This window comes from Cryptomeria japonica, chromosome 4 (assembly GCF_030272615.1).
Source record: "Cryptomeria japonica chromosome 4, Sugi_1.0, whole genome shotgun sequence".
NCBI lineage: Eukaryota > Viridiplantae > Streptophyta > Pinopsida > Cupressales > Cupressaceae > Cryptomeria > Cryptomeria japonica.
The window spans coordinates 510657617-510675911 of NC_081408.1; positions in this window are offsets into that span (position 1 = coordinate 510657617).

Here is an 18295-nt window from a genome sequence, read left to right on the forward strand (position 1 = left end):
ATGCCTTAGGCATAGCTTGTTTGAGTTTTTCCTAAGGATCATAGTACTCCCTAGCATAATAAAATTCTTTCAAGTTTAAATCTTGGAGCTCCTGCTCTGCCATCTTTGCCACCTGGATTTTCGAACAAGAAAAATATCCAATTGAAACTAAAAAGTCTATCCTTGTCTTATGTTTGATGATAATAGGGATTGGAGGCTGAGCAATTGTCTGACATACTCTAGTAAAATAATGCGGTCGTTGCAATATCTTGGTAGCAGCATCGGGTTCCCTGTAAACCCACTGACCCTTATGTATGTGGAACACTGGTTTTGAATAAACCAACATGCCCATTCTTGGATGATTGCCATAGCTTCAGGGCTTATTCTATATCATATATCACCTGCTAGTTTAATGATCATAGGGAAGAGGAAGGCATCATTGATTCTTTTGAAGTGTGCCTTTGTGTTAGTTAGAAGGAGTTGGGAATAATATTACCAAACATTCTTCTAGCCTTCCTCATCTCCTAGTTGGCCCTCTACCTGTAACCCTGGGCACTTACCTGCTCGAGTAGCCACCCAATGACATAGGAGGTGAAAAATAACTTCTTTATTTGGTGCACTTCCTTCATCTATTTACATATGTTATCTAAGAGGATTTGGGCCTAGTCAAAATACTACTTCCCTATGAGGATGGTAGTCATAAATTGGAACATCCAGGGATGGAAATTCTTGCAATCAGGCTTGCCAAAGGCCTTGCTCAACATAACGATTAAATTCCTCTGTGGCTCCTCGAAATATCCACTTAATACATATGTGGCCTTTAGCCCTATTTTTCTTTCCTCTTCTAGCCAGTTTTCATTCATGTGCCTCTTGTTTGGGGTCACAATATTATTCCACATTCCCAGGGCTTCTACTTCAGTGGTAAGGAGTACTTCATCCCTTGTAGGGATGCCAAACAGAAATCCTAACATGTCTGGGGATAAGTCAATCACCGTCATACCCTATGTATCTATACATTTTCTGGTATCCACATCATAGAATTGTATGATTGTCATGATGAACTCGGGGGCCTAGACTAATTGCGGGAAGATAGTAGCCTCCACTAGGCCTGATCTTTTGATTCTTCTTAATGGGGCCTTTGGCCTTGCTCTCTCTAATTGTGCTCTGATATCCTCAATCTTGATATGCCCTATCTCAATGTCTGTCACGCACTTGATTTGATTATCTAGCTTGAACACATACACTTGTCACTAGTAGTGGTACTTCATTGTTACATGAAGTTTATCTATTTCTTTGCCTCTCTTGTTGGAAGTTGGGTCCATCTAATCACTTTAACCTGCAAGAAAGAACCAAGAATTAATCCATCATACAAAACATTCAAAACATCATCCACCTTGGGACTTCGGGGTCTTGGGGTAGATAATTCCCTTATTAGAAAAATGACCTTAGAACTTCGGGGTCCCGGGATGGGTAAATTGGATAGAGTCTGGAACTTTGGGGTTCTGGGATTCTGAGCTTGATAGATGAGGTAAACTTTAGAACCTAGGGGTTTCGGGATCCTGGGGTAGATCGACAAGACACCCGAAAAGATATTCTGGAACTCCAGGGATTCGGGGTTCTGGGGTTTAAACACAGTGACCCCCAAAAGGACGGACTTCAGGGTCGATATAAAGAAATAAATAGAATCAATGTTGGGACCCTGGGGTTCTGGGGTTGATGGGAAGAACGACCTAACCTGGAACTTCAGGGGTCTGGGTGGAAAACCTAGGGCATGCGAAAAACCAAAAGGAGACGAAAAAAGAAAAAGGAAAAAACAAGAAACTTAAAAAATAAAAAGATCTAAGCTAGAAATCAACAAGAAAAAGCAAGAAATTCACCAACCTAGTGAGGAAAAACACAAAAGATCACAAAAGAACACCCTGTAATAACCCACCTTACTTAACCCAACAAAATTTGACCATTCCTTTTTTTTTGTTTAATTTACTCATTTGTGTTTGATTCAATCGCATATTGATAATTAAAAAACGTGTAACTTGCATGGAGGTGAAAACGTCAAAAAATGCAATTAATGTATAAGTAATTTGTATGATACAAGAATAGTGTAACTTACGTGCAAGATTAAGCAATGTTTTATTCCTACCACGAAAGTAATTAATTATAGTCATAGGTTCCAAAAATAGCAATTAGTTTAGACATTTGACAAATTTGGTTCAATCATAAATTGATTATTTTTGAAGAATCCAAAATGCCAACTAAATGGCCCAACGAATCTTAAATAGATTGAAAGATCTAATTATAAAATTTGATATAATTTAATTTACAATTATAAAATTTACTAAAGGTAAATTAATTGTAAATTTACTAAAGATAATTTAATTATAAATTTACCTAAGTTTGATTTTATTTAAACTAAATAAATAAATATATGTATAAAAAGAATTTAACAAATTCATTTGCCAATAATAAAATTTATGTCGTGGCTTTTAATAGTCAAGTGGGAGTGGGGGCCCACGGGTCCCATCACCACTGTGGGCCTGCAGGTATAGGTCCGCAGTGATGAGGGGACCGCCGTGGTCCCCTCCACTACCCTGTGGCCACTACTGTAACAGTGACCGCATGTTAGTGGAGGGTACCACTCACCTACGGTGGTAATAACTCCCCCCCCCTTTCCCTGCATTGACACATTATTCCATGTGAAGTTTAATCTACGGATTTCTTCGTATGATTTAGCATATAATTTGTTTGTATAAATTTTAATGATAATATATATATATATATATATATATATATATATATATATATATAGTTTTTTCATTCCAATTTATTTAATAGCATAAGAGAGAAATACATAAACAGATTTATGTACAAGAGAAATGTTAATGTAAAACAAATGAGAATAAGAATTTAATCACAGGGATGAAATAACACAAAGAATTAAATTGTTTCAGCAATGTACAGAACTAATATTCATAGAGAGAGATTTATACTCTATTTCCACAGAGTAATGAATACAGTGAGGTTTATATTTTATTACCAGACATTTTCTGTTCACAGAGAAGTAAGACTGCTCTTAAGGAATTAAGATTTATGATCAAATCTACATTCAGAGAGAGAGAAATGGGTTTTTACTCATAGGAAAAATATTTAAATAACTTCATACATAGAAGATCAAACTTGCATTCACATAGAGGTGAGATTTTTCACAGGGAAGTAAGATTTAATGTAAGAAATAAGATTTACATTCAAATTCCCATTTCAGTAATGAATTTAAGAGAAGGATAATAAGGAACAAGATTCATACACAAGTTATTATCATTTAATCATACAGAGAAGAGTGTAATCTTAGAAAAAAAAAAAAAAATTAAATAAGAGGAAATATGATTTTTGCACAGATCAAAAAAAATCTTTTGAAAAAGCAAGATCTGATATATATATTTTTTTCTAAAGAAAATTAAATAAATAATTTAAAGCTATATTTTACATGCATTATATGAAAAGTACTTTTATCAATATTTATCCCTAAATAAGAAGAAAAGATTTACAATCTAATAATTTTTTTTTTAATTTATAAAAGAAGATCTAGAAGCTATAATTTTTTTTGATAATACAAATTTCTCATATGTAAATGAGAGATGACAAAAGAAGAGAACCTGGCTTATCGAAGGTCGATGTTGATTCCTCTCCAATCCTCTAGCTATCCTTTTTAGATCCTTCCTTGCAACTTGAGAGAAGTCTTCAAGAACAACTTAACAATCCTACAACAAAAAATGAGACTACCAAAGAAGATCCTACTACTAAAACTTGAGAAATTTTTCCAAAACATAGTCAACTCCCTCTTTTGAAAACTTGTATACAATATATAGGAAAAATCCCTTAATTCCATTATCTAGAGAAATTAATTAAGAATGAGATTCTTTTCCAATATTGGACTCATGCAAAATTGATTAAAATCCTAGTGGGGGAGTTACATGCAAGGTATTGAAGATTCCTCTAGAAGCTTCTAATTCCTCCTACAACATGTGCCATAATTGGGAGTGGGAAAATAAAAATAAAAATAAATAATGCCTTTTGAATTATATTCTCCAAGTGTGTGTGTGGGTCCATTATTTATTCATTTATAATATTTATTCAATCATTTTTAATAGCTCAACCAAAAATATAATAGAACTGTATCAAATCAAAAAGTGATAAAGGAGGGTTGTGACATCCTCCCCCACTTAATTTGTGCATCGTCTCGATGCACTTATTGAATGTATCCAAAAGAGTCTATAGTTCATGATTAGTTTAAAACAAAAAAGGAAACAACTGTTTCATTTCCCTAGTATCTTCCCATGTGGCATTCTTTTCATCATACTGATTCCATTGTACTTTGCATTGATCAACCTCTCTGTTGCGCAATTGGCACTGACACCTCTCCAAGATTCTGAATGGCTCTATCATTATTCCTCCCATTTCCTGGACTTGTAAAGCATCCCAATTCAAAATATGTTTCTCATCAAGTACATACTTTTTAAGAAGAGATGCATGGAAGACATCATGGATTCGGCTCAATTGGGGAGGTAAGGCCAACCGATATGCAACTGGATTAATCCTTACCAATATTTCAAAAGGTCCAACATAACAAGGTGCAAGCTTAGTCTTCTTCCCAAACCTTATGGAACTCTTGTGTGGCCTAACCCTTAGGAAGACTTTTTCTCCCACCTCAAATTCCCTTGGTGTCCTATTCTTGTCTACATAACTTTTCTGCCTATCTGAGGCTTCCTTCAATCTTTGCCTAATTTCCTTAGTTTTCCTTTCCATTTCCTTCAACATATTTGGTCCAACAATTACTCTATCTTCAAGTCTATCCCAACTCAAAGGTGTTCAACATGGTCTACCATACAATGCTTCGAAAGGTGCCATTCCCAAAGATGTTTGATATGTATTATTGTAAGAAAACTCTACCAGAGGTAGGTAATCTTCCCATTTCTTTTGTTGGTCCATGCAGTACATGCAAAGTAGGTCTTCCAAAATCTGATTTGTCCTTTCTGTTTGACCATCAGTTTCAGGATGGTATGCAGTGCTAAAATTTAGTTGAGTTCCCAGAGCTGATTGAAGAGTTGTCCAAAATCTTGAAGTGAATCTAGCATCTCTATATGATATGATTTTCTCTGGCATTCCATGCAACCTAAATATTTCCTTAACAAAGCACCTTGCCAAGGTAGGTGCATCATTCGTCAGATTCCCTGGTATAAAGTGTGCCACCTTAGTGAGTTTATCAATTACCACCATTACTATATCATGCCTAGAAGGTGACATGGGCAACCCTTGCACAAAATCCATGCTAATAACTTGCCACTTGTGTTGAGGTACATCATGTAACTGCAATAATCTAGCTGGGTGTCTATGCTCTACCTTTATCCTTTGACACTCCAAACATTTAGCCACATACTTGACTATGTCGTTCTTCATTCCTTGCCAAAAGTATAACTTCTTTAGGTCTGTATAAAGTTTGTTAACCCCTCGGTGCCCTGAGTAAGGGGCATTATGAGCCTCCAACAAGACTACTTTCCTTAAGTCTCCTGAATTAGGAATATAGATTCTATTATTGTATCTGAGCAACCCATCTTCATCTAATGTATACCCTTCAACCTTAGGTTTGGTTGGATCATATTCTAAAGTCAATTTGACTTGCTCATACCATGGGTCATGTCCCTGCTCATCCATTACTTGCCTTTTGAAAGAAGTTTTGAATGTTGCTATAGTCATGAAGTGTCTCCTCCTACTTAAAGCATTTGCCACCCTATTTTCCTTCCTAATAATATATTCAATTTCAAAATCATATTCACTTAGAAATTCTAACCACCTTCTTTGTCTAGCATTTAAGTGGGGTTGGGTAAAGATGTACTTTAGTCCTTGGTTATCTGACTTTAACTCAAAGAGCTTCCCTAGTAAGAAGTGTCTCCATTTCTGTAGGGCATGCACAATCACTGCTAACTCTAAGTCGTGGGGTGCATAATTAACTTCATGAGTCTTTAGCTTCCTGAATTCATAAGCTACTACCCCTTCATTCTGGACAAGTACTCCTCCTAAACCTTTGATAGAAGCGTCAGTTATGACCGTGAAGTGTCCATTCAGATCTGGTACCTTTAGAATGGGTGCTGAAGTTAGTTTCCCCTTCAAAATTTGGAATGCCTTATCACTTTGTTTAGTCCACACAAACCTTTTACCCTTCCTCTGTAATGAGGTGATGGGGTTTTCTATCTTAGAGAATCCTTCCACAAACCTCCTATAGTACCCTGTTAGCCCCATAAAGCTTCTTACCTCTAAAACATTTTTAGGGATCAACCATTCTACTACTGCCTTTATCTTATCTGGATCAACTGCTATTCCTTCCTTTGATATTATATGCCCAAGGTAGTGAATCTTTTCCTCGAAGAAGGCACATTTTGACAGTTTCCCATATAACTTATGCTCCCTCAACCTTTACAAAATAATTTGTAGGTGTACTAAATGTTCCTCCTCATTCCTAGAGTAAATCAATATGTCGTCGAGAAATACCAAAACAAATTTGTCCAAGTAGTCATGGAGTACACTATTCATTAGGTTCATAAATGCAGCTGGGGCATTGGTTACACCAAAAGGAACTACTATGAATTCATAATGCCCATATCTAGTCCTGAAAGCTGTCTTCGGAATGTCCTCCTCCTCAATTTTGAGTTGATGATATCCTGATCGAAGGTCTATCTTTGAGAAAACTGCTACTCCTTTCATTTGGTCAAAAAGATCCTCTATTCGAGGTAAGAGATACCTATTCTTTATTGTGACCTTGTTCAACATCCTATAGTCGATGCATAGTCTTAAGGTTCCATCCTTCTTCTTAACGAATAAGACTGGTGCTCCCCATGGTGATACACTTGGCCTTATTAATCCCTTAGCTAAGAGTTCCTCTAATTGTGTTTTGAGCTCTTGTAATTCAGTTGTGTTCATTCGGTAAGGTGCCCTTGATACTGGTTCAACTCCCGGTAGTAAGTGATAGAAAAGTCAAACTTCCTTTTAGGGGGTAAGCCAGGTAATTCTTCTGGAAATACATCCTTGAATTCTTTTAAGAAAGGGGTATTTTCAAAGGTTGGGGTATTTTCCTCTTTTCCTTCATCAATTTCAACCATATAGATTAGGCCTCCTCTTCTTCTTTCCTTCTTTAATTGCATGGCTAATATGGTTTCTATATTAATGGGATTAAACTTCCCTTAGATTTTGACCCTTTTCCCCCCATCGTCCAAACATTTAACAACTTTGTTATAGCAATCTACATTAGCTTGATGATCTGTTAACCAACTCATTCCAATAAGTACATCATATAATCCTAGGGGTGCCACAAAGAGATCTACCCTTGTTTCAAACTCAAGAAATTGTACCCTTGCCCTCTGCAAACACTTTGTTACTTCCCTAGTTGCCTTATCCCCATATTGAACCATCCATGATGACTCCATTTGATTAACTTTTAATGCATATTTGCTTACTATTTCAGGTGAGATGAAACATTCAGATGACCCAGTGTCAATTAGAATTGAAATTGGTTGTTCAAATAGTGTACCTGTAGTTTCCACAGGAACATTCTGGAATCTTGCTCTTCGGTTCCTAACTGCTGCATGAATCCTTTGTTGGGGCCCTTGTTATGGTTGGTTGGCCCTAATCTGACCTTGCATCCTGGGACATTCTCTACCAAAATGGTTTCCCCCACACATAAAGCATCCACCTGGAGGACCCCTCCTGCCTTGATTCCTAGGGGGATCATTCCTTGTTTCATTGGCCCTGGGTGGATAAGTTATCCTGTTCTGCTGGTCATTTATATTATAGTTGCCTCTGTTATTATTGCCCCTATTATTATTATTATTTCCATTCCTCTGATATTGATTAGGGGGTGGCCTTCTTTCAGAAGAATTATTCCTTTGACTTTTGTTGAAGTTAGTGTTCCCCTTGAATTCCTGCTTCCTTTTAAAAGAGTGGTTCCCATTATAGTTCTGCCCTGTTAAGGTTTGAATCTTTTTCTCCCACCTTAGGGACTTTTCAAGTACTTCGTTCATGTTTTTGGGTCCATGCATGTCGACCTCTGCCCCTATGGTGGTGTTTAGTTCCAAAATGAACTTCCTCACTTGGCCTTCTTCATCTTTCTGGTACATAGGTACGTACTTAAGCAATTTGGCGAACTTATCCCAATATTGTTGAACTGATAGGGGCCCTTGACATAGATTATGGAATTCTGTCACTTTCTCATCAAAGAACAATTGAGGGAGCCACCTTTTTTGGAAGTGGTGAACAAATTGATCCCATGTGATCGTATCCCTGCTATACCCATTTTTTCTCCTTAGTGTTGGTCCACCAATGAGCTACCTCCCCTATGAGTTGATAGGAACCCCATAAGGCCTTGGTTGTTTTGCTAAAATCTCTTAGTTCAAAATACTTTTCCATTTCATTTAACCAATTTTCAGCTCCTTCACCAATTTGCCTCCCATCGAACTTAGGAGGGGTGATTTTTTTCAAATCCTTGGAGAGTTCCAATATGTTTTTTCCTTTCTATTATCCATCATATTCCCTTGATTGCTACCAGGGTTTCCATTTTTAGTACCACTTCGATTTTCAATGTCATTCTGCCTTGCCCTAAGGTCCTACATTGATTGCTCTAGGAAACTGATTTTATCCCTTTGTTCGATTAGCAGGTTGATTATAGCCTCGACCCCATCTTCATTATTCCCTGGGTTATGTTGATCCCCTTCATGGTCTTCCTCATGGTTTTATTCATGGTTTTCTTCATGATTTTCCTCATGGTTAGCTTCCCTTTGTCTCCTAGTGGTAGTACGTCTTCCATTACCCCTTCCTCTTCCTCTTCCTCTAGCCATTCTAGGGTTTTACCTGAAAATTAAATTATGAAGTTAGTTCTATTTTATAATTTAATCTCTACCATTGCAAAACATTCCCTTAGTTGTGTAAATTGAAGTGAGCACAATGCCTAGATTTGAACCTTTACTTTGATACCACATATAATAACCCACCTTACTTAACCCAACAAAATTTGACCATTCCTTTTTTTTTGTTTAATTTACTCATTTGTGTTTAATTCAATCGCATATTGATAATTAAAAAAGTGTAACTTGCATTGAGGTGAAAACATCAATAAATGCAATTAATGTATAAGTAATTTGCACGATACAAGAATAGTGTAACTTACGTGCAAGATCAAGCAATGTTTTATTCCTACTACGAGAGTAATTAATTATAGTCATAGGTTCCAAAAGTAGCAATTAGTTTAGACATTTGACAATTTTGGTTCAATCATGAATTAATTATTTTTGATGAATCCAAAATGCCAACTAAATGGCCCAACGAATCTTAAATAGATTGAAAGATCTAATTATAAAATTTGATATAATTTAATTTACAATTATAAAATTTACTAAAGGTAAATTAATTGTAAATTTACTAAAGATAATTTAATTATAAATTTACCTAAGTTTGATTTTATTTAAACTAAGTATATATATATATATATAAAGAATTTAACAAATTCATTTGCAAATAATAAAATTTATGTCATGGCTTTTAATAGTCAAGTGGGAGTGGGGGCCCATGGGTCCCATCACCACTACGGGCTTGCGGGTACAGGTCTGCAGTGATGAGGGGACCATTGTGGTCCCCTCCACTACCCTACGACCACTACTGTAACAGTGACCGCATGTTAGTGGAGGTTACCACTCGCCTGCGGTGGTAATAACTCCCCCCCCCCTTCCCTGCGTCAGCACACTATTCCATGCGAAGTTTAATCTACAGATTTCTTCGTACGATTTTGTATATAATTTGTTTGTATAAATTTTAACGATAATATATATATATATATATATATATAGTTTTTTCATTCCAATTTATTTAATAGCATAAGAGAGAAATACATAAACAGATATATGTACAAGAGAAATGTTAATGTAAAATAAATGAGAATAAGAATTTAATCACAGGGATGAAATAACACAGAGAATTAAATTGTTTCAGCAATGTACAAAATTAATATTCATAGAGAGAGATATTTATACTCTATTTCCACAGAGAATAATGAATACAGTGAGGTTTATATTTTATTACCATACGTTTTTTGTTCAGAGAGAAGTAAGAATGCTCTTAAGGAATTAAGATCTATGATCAATTCTACATTCAGAGAGAGAGAAATGGGTTTTTACTCACAGGAAAAATATTTAAATAACTTCATACACAGAAGATCAAACTTGCATTCACATAGAGGTGAGATTTTTCACAGGGAAGTAAGATTTAATGTAAGAAATAAGATTTACATTCAAATTCCCATTCCAGTAATAAATTTAAGAGAAGGATAATAAGGAACAAGATTCATACACAAGTGATTATCATTTAATCATACAGAGAAGAGTTTAATCTTAGAAAAAAAAAAAAAATTAAATAAGGGGAAATATGATTTTTGCACAGATAAAAAAAAATCTTTTGAAAAAGCAAGATCTGATATATATATTTTTTTCTAAAGAAAATTAAATAAATAATAAAGCTATCTTTTACATGCATTATATGAAAAGTACCTTTATCAATATTTATCCCTAAATAAGAAGAAAAGATTTACAATCTAATAATTTTTTTTTTATATATAAAAGAAGATCTAGAAGCTATAATTTTTTTTGATAATACAAATTTCTCATATGTAAATGAGAGATGACAAAAGAAGAGAACCTGGCTTATCGAAGCTCGATGTTGAATCCTCTCTAATCCTCTAGCTATCCTTTTTAGATCCTTCCTTGCAACTTGAGAGAAGTCTTCAAGAACAACTTAACAATCCTACAACGAAAAATGAGACTACCAAAGAAGATCCTACTACTAAAACTTGGGAAATTTTTCCAAAACATAATCAACTCCCTCTTTTGAAAACTTGTATACAATATATAGGAAAAATCTCTTAATTCCACTATCTAGAGAAATTAATTAAGAGTGAGATTCTTTTCCAATATTGGACTCATGCAAAATTGATTAAAATCCTAGTGGGGGAGTTACATGCAAGGTATTGAAGATTCCTCTAGAAGCTTCTAATTCCTCCTATAACATGTGCCATAATTGGGAGTGGGAAAATAAAAATAAAAATAAATAATGCCTTTTGAATTATATTCTCCAAGTGTGTGTGTGGGTCCATTATTTATTCTTTTATAATATTTATTCAATCATTTTCAATAGCTCAACTAAAAATATAATAGAATTGTATCAAATCAAAAAGTGATAAAGGAGGGTTGTGACACACCCGAGAAGACGAAAGCGCGAAGGCGGGAGGTTGTAACTAAGAGCTTTGGAAAGTCGAATGCAGAAATGAGCTTAGAAAAGCTCATTCTCCTTATTTATACCCCCTCGGACTTTGTCCGTACGATCGCTTTAAATAGGACCTCGGGATCCCGGGGTCCTAAGCAAAACAAACACCAAAATCCATCTCAGGACTCCGGGGTTTCGTGGTGGCACAAAAGAAACACGCAAAACAAGCAAAAGACCTCGGGTTCTGGGGTTTCGGTGTGGCACAAAAGAAACACGTAAAACAAGCAAAAGACGTCGGGACTCCGGGCTTCCGAGGTGAAAGACAAAAATGACCTCAGGACTCCGAGGTTCCGAGGCAAAAAGGGCAAAACAAAACACGAAGAACTTGGGACTTTGGGACTCCGAAGTTCCGAGGCTTCAACAAAAAAGAAATGGACAAGGCACAACTTCGGAACTTTGGGGATTTGAGGTTGTGCACCAACAAACAAACAAAGGAGACCTACCTCGAGACTCCGAGATTTCGGGGTACGGCAAAACAAAACCAAACCAAGGAGACCTCGGAACTCCGTGGTTTTGAGTTTGCCAGACAAAACTAAAAAACAAAGCAACAAAAAGTAAAAGACGGACCCATATTTTCAACACAAGGAAACTAATGGGGGTTAGGTATGCAAAGCATAATACTACTATCAACATATCTAATAGTGAGCTTGCCAAGGATAGTGTTATTAATTCCTCTAGGGAGTGTAGGTCTTCTATGCTTTCTAAACTGTCCATGACCACTAATATTATGGAAGCTACTAGGAAAGCCCCCCTTGAGGAGAAAAGTGAAGATTAATCAGAAGACTCTACCTTTAATGACATTGGTTCTGAGAGTAGTGAGGAGACCCATGATGAACCTCTAAATCTTATCCTACATGATTCAATTTCTTATTCCCCCCTAGGAGGAGCTAATGATATGTTGGATAATTGGGGCTATATATCTCAATGCCCCCTGATGTTTTCTTTTTTCCATCCTTACTTATTGTTGTTTTATAGTTAGTACTTGTTGGACTATATTGTTTATCTTTATGCTTTATAAACTCGGTTAAACTTTGCATTTTTTGGTGGTCTTCCTCTCTAGCCTTGGTTATTTTTGTTGATAGATGATTTTTGATTTTGATGTGTAATGGGTTGGGGCCCTTCCCCTTTTGACTTAATAAGAAACAAATAATTTTAAATTTAAAAATGAAAATATTTTAAAACTATTCTATTTTATCTATTATCTTCTCAATTAAATTTATCATCAAATAAATTTATTTATTTATTTTAAATTTAACTTATTTTTCATTTATCTTTAATTTACAATGGATACCAAATCTAAAATAATTTAATTTGCTCTTTTACAATTCAAATTCATCATATTCAATTAAAGGTAAACACAGTGACTTTAAAGTATATGCTATGTTAATTATTGTAGTACCCCTACCGTAATCGATCTCTAACCTTGGTTTAATCTTGATTAGTTTATCGTGATATTATGATTATAATCAGATGTTGATTTTACGCATAGCTATTGATGTGGTTTTCTCACTAGTTTTATGCTAGTTGTTTAGTGTTCTTATTTCATGGTATTCATCGAGCTAACGCATTCATTAAGTTATTATATATGTATGCATGTATGATCGTTGGTTGCAGGAGATTTCAGGTACGAAGTCGCATGAGTGCAAGGTTCATCGTCACCTGGTTTTGCAGGTTTGAGCATACTTTTAATCCTTAGAGTCGGTTTAGGTGGTCGTAAGACCTTAGTCGGCCTTAGTCGTGCTCTAGTGAGCATCGCCAGTTGTCGTCGGTAATCCCTTCTTGCTTGGGTTTGCGAGTCGTCTGTTTGGTTGACCTTCTCGGTTTGCGTGCCTGGTGTGTTTGGTTATTTGATTAATTAAGTCCTTAGTAATTATCTTGATTAAATATGCGTTCGTGCATTGATGATTAATGGATTTAATTAATCGGGTATTCGTTATGCGATTTTCGTTGTTAATAAATTGCTTATTTTAATTGGGAGTGAATTCGAATTAATGGCTGATTTCGATTATTAAATGCATTATATATATATGCTGTTGAAAAGGAAGTTTTATATGTTATCGCCATAGAGTTAATTGTATTTCGTTAGATTACTAATTTGAAAGGTTAAATTGATCTGATATGAGAAATCGATTTTTAATTGGAAAGCAAGTTTAATTTGTTGTATAGTGAGAAAAGGAATTATTTGGTGAATTATTTGTAAATAAAAGTTTTTATTCCAAAAATAGAGATTTTTGGGTCAACTCTTCCATATAACCCAAATTTGGGGAAATTGGAAAGGATGGAGATTTTTGGAGGAATTTTGGTTGGAAAAGATTTTGGAGACAAAATTGGAGGATTTGGGAGGAAGAAACAGCTGCTGGATCTGGCAGGTGGGCTCTCCCTCAGCCATACCAGGATTGCGAATCGAGGTAGGATTCTGAACTGGTTATTGAAAATCAATTTGGATGTCCAGTTGAATTTGGCTGGAGATTTTTATTTGAGATGTGTTCTCATCATTGCTATTTGGGGGTTTGAATCCCTTTGTTATTGGGAAGGAGGAAAATCATCAAGAACTTGAACCGAACCAGTCCCTTTTAAACCGAATTTCTATTGAATCGGATTTGCTTATCAAATTGGGTGATGGGCGTTTGTTTTAGTTTTCGGACTGGGCGTTTTTATCAAATTTGTTTTTATTAAACTTCATCCTGGGAATGTAACCGGACTGTGTGTTTTTAATTAGCAAAATAATATAAAAAGGGCCGAACAGCGTGTGTGTTCGAAGGAAGTTTCAACGCTAGTAACCGAAGCAGGGCGTATCTTGTGTTTTTTGTTTAAACTGTGGTATTGGGGGTTGGAGGCGGGGAGCGGAGCTCCCCCGCTCCTCCTCCCCCTTGCCCCCTCGCGCCCCACTCATTCTCCATCTCCCCCCTTCTCGCAGGTGTTGGGCCATGCCCGCGGCACACTGCGGTGGCCGCTGGGCGCCGCGGACCTACGGGCAACGCAGCGGCGCCGCCCGCATGGGCTCCCCTACAGTTTCGGCGTGGGCTGCGGCTTGGGTTAGGGCACGGCCCGCCCAGCGCGCCTCCCTTATTTTAAAACGCGTTTTTGTTTAAAACGAAATTTATAAAATGTTTTTTTTTATGTATTCTTTTCATTCAAAAAGAAATGCATACGATTTTAATATCTGGTTAATGAAAGTTAGTTTTAATGCTAAGTTTAAATTGCTCTTTATTGAAAAGGCAATATCTTGATAAATGTAAAATTGGATATTAATTAACTCTATAATGGAATTTATAAGTTAGTTATTATCCAAATTCATTTTGTGGCTTATGTACTTTTGTGGTTAAGTTTTAAAATTGATAATTTCGTCATTGAATCTAATTGGCTATAATTTAGTCCAATCTTGGGTTAATAAGTTTATATCATGTGCGTTTGGAAATGAGTATCTATAATTGAATTTCCTTTATATTTTTAATTCCGTAATCCGTATAATGTATCTGGAATTGAAATTTTGAATCTGTAGAGATTGAGTTCGAACCAGTATGTTAATGACGTTTTGATTGGAATTTAAATATCTTATTTTAATTGTTTAATGGTTGTCTAAATTTGATTATTATGAATTTGGTTTAAGAACTCTTTATGGCTTAATTTGCCTGTTCGATGCTTGAACCTTAGGAGTTAGAAAACCAAGAACAACTTAACCCTTGATGAGATAGATAACTGTAATCTGATTAGATCTTGTAGAAAACTTGATCGTTTTTAATGCTTAAATCAATTTGAGAAAATATTGTCTTTTCTGATTATTGCCTTGCGAGTTTAATTACTGTATTTGCTTTAATTATGAAATGGCATGTTTTGCTTTGTTTAAATAGGACCCTGTCGTATGGATTGACTTGGTGTACCTGTTTTAGTCCTCGAATTTTGAGTTGACTATGGGTTGTGATGTTATCTTAGTTGGTTAAATCCTCTTCGAGTGAGTCGAATAATGATTCATGGTTAACCTTAGTTGTCAGGTCTCTAGTTAGAGTACCGTCAATAAGTGGTCATCTTTGAGTCGTGATTGACCTGATGATTGTATCTCCTTGAACTCCGTTCGTCTGACCATGTGTATTTCTTGGTTTGAGTTCGTCTGAGTTTAGTCTAGTGTCGTATGGGAAAGTGGCTTTCGATTGGGGGCCGCGCCCAAAGTGGCTGCTGGGTAACCCGTCGAAAGTGAGTCTAATAAGTGATAACCTAAATAGATTAGAATGTAATTTATAAATAAGATAATGTGCCTCACACATGGGACGAATGCTATCATAGATTCGACATGCTGTGAGAAGGCCTGAAATGGCAAACCATCTTCCTTGTCTTCACGAGAGGATGGGTGGGTCCACATGAGGCTTGGATGGGCCGAAAGTTCGGATTAGGTTGCCAGGGTTACCAGTGTATGGGCCGGGACCTATGAAGACTTGCCATGGTATCCATACCAGGTTGTGTGATGACACTTGTCCCTACGTTCGCTAGTGTGTTGTCGTCTTGTCCTGTTTTGAGTACCTTTGTGAGTCGTCCTTTGTCGCTGCCCTTGTGAGTGTCAGTTTCTTGTTAGACCTTGGGTGGTGATGGCTCAGTTTTATGGATGCTCTTCTGGACCTTCGTATTAGCTTGGATTATGTTCGGCTGGATCCTGTTCTTTTAAGGATCGTTTTTGTATTATTGACCGATGTGGTCGTTTGTATATTGCTTATGTATCACCTTGATGGCTGGATTGTATGGTGTAACCTCTTGTACACTTAACTTTATTATTTATCAGAAGGGGTCTTGCAGTTGCGCAGACCCGGAGATGTAGCCCTTTAGGGGTGAACTCCGAGATCATTATGGTGTTATGTGGTGTATTCTCTTATGGTTCCTTTATTCAGCTTTTTCATGTATGTTTAGCTTATGTAAAATGGTTAAGTGGATAATTGGAATTAACTATAAATGCTTATGTTCAGTTCTATCTTGAATGCCATGTGGATCGAATGCATAATTGGTTGAGATGCGATTTATCGTAATGCATGTGTGAAATCATCCTTTGAATTGCAATGAATTGGGTTATGGAATAATGTATCTTAGAGTAATGAATTATACTCAGTTGTTGTTAATGAATTTAGATATGCTTGGAAAGATCTCTTATGTTATGATGAAATCTTAGTGTATTAGAATGTTAGATGTTTGGGTTGAAATTTTAAATGAAAAGCTTGAATGAGAATTAGGAATGGATCTTAATGGATGAATCTTTATTGTGATTTATAATTCCATCCTTTGAAGAAATTATCCTGATTTTGAATTACCTCGTTATTAAGATATCTAGCTTATTGGATTAATGGTGTGAGTTAAATGAATTTTGAATTTAAGTAATCTCGTTGGGAAACTCTTTAGGAGATTGTCGTTAATGTCTTCCGCTATGTAATCTGAATCTTTGGTAACTTGTTGCATCTTATGTGTTGTAACTTAAAAAAAAAAAAAAAAATTTGCACTCTATTCTTGTGTTATGGCTTTATCCCTTCGGGGTTTCCTGGCGGGGCATTACAATTATTAAATAACTTTTTTTCAAAGTAAATCAAATGACTCTTTTTTAACATTAAAAATAATTGATAAAGTAAAAATTAATATATTTTTATTTTTTATTCAATATTTTTTGTAGTTATTATATTGTTATTAAAAAAAAAAACTCTTTAATAAAATATAGAATTAATAATGTGACAAAAAATCTTATTTAAAATTTAAAATGATAATAATTTCAAAATAATTATTTACTAATTTATATTTATTTATTTTACTCTTTTATTTATCAAATTACATAATAATTAATTAAAAAAAATATTTTAATAAAAAATAAAGAAAGAGAGAAAAATGTAAATAAAGAAAAATACAATTAATATAGATCCTCCATATCTCACTGCCTAAAACATAGATTTTACTAAAGATAATTATACCAGTTAAAACATAGATTTTTCTAAAGATAATTATACTACTTATTATATTGTTTATAAATAATAAAAAAATAGGAAAAGTGGGAGAAATTCAATATTTAATATTTAATAAAAAATATGTTAAAGGTGGTCATAAATATAGTCCACTATTTTATAAAAATGTTCTAAATTATCCTAATGGTATAAAACAAATGCCTTAAAATAAACATAGTGTCATAAAAATACACTAAAAAATGAAGTAAAAATAATTCAGGTTTAGAATTCTTAAAAATTCCTTCCCATAACACTTATAAATAGTTTCTATTTATATATTTAAAAATCTCACATCTTAATTTTATAAATTTTAATTTAAAATTAAAACAAAATTAATAAACACTTATAATTGATAAAAGATGATTTAATAATAATCAATTAATATTAATTTTTAAACTAAAATAATATTAAATATCAACAACAATTATGTATTAAAAAAATATTTTAATTATTATTTAAATTTAATATTATTTATAACAAAAATTAATAACAACAACAAATATTTAAAAAATAAAAAATCATAACAATTAATTTTATTTCCTCTTAATTGTTACCACCATTTAAATTTTAAGACTATCTACAATCTATTCAAATAAATGAACACAATTTATTCTTAAACCTTGTTTCTATTATCTAAAATAAACTTAAGTTAAAAACCCTAAAATATTAAGAGAGAAGGAAAAAACTGATCAACGTGAAACCCTAAAACTATACATAGACCAAACCATTAAGTCAGCAGAATGAAAATTTTATTCTCTTTCTCACACCTAAGAAATGATACGAAATTGATATGTGAGCATTGGGTTTGAAAATTGAACATTTATGACTTGAGCCTTTAATTCCACCTCTAAACTAATATGTTCCTACTTAGTGACTGCCAGCAATCTCACACTACTGTCTTAAAGATAACAAGTTACAGCTAAGTTCATTCACCACTCCTTATCAATGACACAAAGCAAGGTATTTTTAAAATCATTATAGGAGAGAGGACTTTGTAA